Source organism: Drosophila innubila, chromosome X, assembly GCF_004354385.1.
Source record: "Drosophila innubila isolate TH190305 chromosome X, UK_Dinn_1.0, whole genome shotgun sequence".
In the NCBI taxonomy this organism is placed as follows: Eukaryota; Metazoa; Arthropoda; class Insecta; order Diptera; family Drosophilidae; genus Drosophila; species Drosophila innubila.
The window spans coordinates 34,106,538-34,109,034 of record NC_047626.1 but is presented as its reverse complement, the minus strand read 5'-3'; the positions used below and the strand labels follow the sequence as shown (position 1 = coordinate 34,109,034).

Here is a 2,497-nt window from a genome sequence, read left to right as displayed (position 1 = left end):
CTAGAATCTCAATATAGTTCGTTCAGTGACTAGAATCTCAATTAAGTTCGTTCATTGAATAGATCCAAAAACAGTTCGTTCAATGACTCGAGTAATTTTTTAGTTTGATTACCAAGCACTTTGATCTTCTGTTTATCGCTTTGCTTGATGAACGAATTCTGCAATGGTGAATTTAAAAAAAACGACTTGCAATAATTTTTAACATGTCAGCACCAAGTGGAACCATTTCATTGTAGAAAAAGATGGAATCCATGGAAAATGTGCTTACTGCAAAAGCTTAATAAGCATTTCTAGAGGATCACAGCAATTTGACAAGACATTTGAAATGAAGCATCCTACCGTGCCTATAGAGTGGTCCGATATTCTCCCAAGCTTCTGGCTCTGATCAAACATTTTCTGAGGAATCTGCTGCACAGTTACCTTCTACATTATTGTCGTCTGGTAGGTGCAATTCAAATAACTATTTTATTTGTTTACGTTATTGTCCCTAAGCTTTTTCAGCAGTACCACCATCGACTTCTAGACAACTTATGTCAATCGCAGGTCAGCAGATAATAACCAACTATATTGATCGTCCACCAGCCAATTGGAAGATTGCTCAAATCGACAGATAGGTCCTGAAAATGATTGCATTGGGGAATCACGCTCTGCGTCTTGTACATGTATCGGCTTACTACGTCGATGTAGAGAGTTGCACGTTACAGTGGACGCTCAGTCTAAGTTCAAAGAAGCTTAAAAAAAAACTTGGCCTGCAGGAGTTGAAGCTGACAAACGATGTCGTCACTAGGTGGAACTCCACGTACGATATGTTTCAACGAATTGCTGATAATAAAAATCCATCAGCCATTGTCTTGCCAAATTTGAAGTCTGAGCTGTGTCTGTGTCGAAAACTTTAAGAACGCTCTGAAGAATTTGAGATAAAAGTTGCCAACAATCAATGTTGAGGAAGAGAACGCAGAAAGAACTGCTGTGGAAAACACAGTTACCGAAGCTAATGATGATTTTTTTGTCAAGTGGGACAACGAGATTCGGTCTGTTGTTCAGCCAGTCAATAAAATGGCTGCATCCCGGTGAGAGATGGACAAGTATTTACCGGAAGAGTAATTGGGCCGAAAAAAATCCTTTCAAATGGTGGAATGAGCGAAGACTTTTCAGCTACATGCAGAGACGCCTATGCATCGTGACCACGTCTGTACCTTGCGAACGCATATTTTCATTAGCTGGTCAGATTGTTACGGATAGAAGGACGTTATTGCAAACAAGCAAGGTTGACAAGTTGACTTTTTTGCTGTCCAGGCATCTATTAGGATAGCTGTAAAACTATTGGTCGAAATTTAAAACAACCCAGTAGAACTGAAATTCCCTGTTCTTGATTTTCGCTTAAGTTTTCTTGATGTTGTTGTCATTTTTTTGACGTTTCATTGTTAGTGTTGTAATAATTCTGCCGGCGTCAACTGGCCGCTGCTTTTTTGAAACATAAAATTGAAACCAATAGATACATTATTGTTACACAAAAAATTTCAAGCGCTCCAGCAAAAACAGTTATTTTTGTTTTCCTATTGCTTGTCTTATTCCCTGACACTTTTGTTGAGAGTAAACCTCGAAAGTGTCTTTTGTGTATGTATGTGTGATTGTGAGTCTGCCTATGACTTGAAAATCCTAAACAAATTTTATTCAAATGGAGTTACTTCTGGATAAAAAAAAAACTTCCCATATTTGAATTCTATAACAGTATTATTTAACTGGCAAAATTTAATTTTGTCCTCCAAGTGAAGGCATGTGAAGGCACTTAAAATAAAAAACATCTCTTAAATTGCAGTATTATGGCTTATAGCAAGATGCAGTTTGCCGTCCTCGAAATATTATTGAATTTTAAATTAAGCCTTATAATAATAATTCCAAGCAAACCCCCTTAACGTTGTCAGGTTTGCAAATATGCCCAGCCGATTGTCCACCATAGATTTTAATGTCTAATATTTTATCGGAAGCTTATTTAATCCAATTCTTATTTTAAAAATTTATATTAGTTTGTGAAAGTGTAATGCTTTTTAAGATCAGCTGAGTGATTTTGAAGAAATGTTGATTAAAGCACGCTCCCCTCTAAAGATAAGCCTTCTAAAAATGATAGATTTTAGAAATTAAAAAGAGTTTGATTATAGAAAAAATTGTTAAATGGTAGTGACAACTTGGGCTCCAGGAACATTTGGGTCTACGCAAGAACAAGCAAACTCTTTTCATTTTTTGTATCTTTTATGTTTAAAAATTCGTTCCTTAATATTTTTTCAACTGATTGTATTATTGCAATGATTTTAATTATTTTAAGCTGTGTTAGCATCTTTTAAATTACATTTTTTTCATTTTTTTCTTTTGGAATACAATACAATACATAAAAAAGCTGCCCCCTCCTGCACATACCTGCGTACGCCCTTCACGCGAGCTCGCTTTTGTAAGAAGTTTAAAAAAATTCTAAATTTTAAAATTAAAATTTAATTTAAAA

At 35.4% G+C, this 2,497-nt stretch overlaps 1 long non-coding RNA gene across 2 annotated transcripts; it reads left to right on the top strand.

Annotated features, from left to right (window-relative positions):
* The first annotated feature begins 209 nt into the window (after nucleotides 1–209).
* Nucleotides 210–865, top strand: LOC117789376. Of its 2 annotated transcripts, none has more exons than XR_004617888.1 (2): nucleotides 210–441; nucleotides 505–865. It is a non-coding gene; the product is annotated as an uncharacterized LOC117789376 (long non-coding RNA). The 2 variants fall into 2 exon arrangements; XR_004617894.1 differs by having other exon boundaries at nucleotides 502–865.
* Nucleotides 866–2,497: the final 1,632 nt, after the last annotated feature.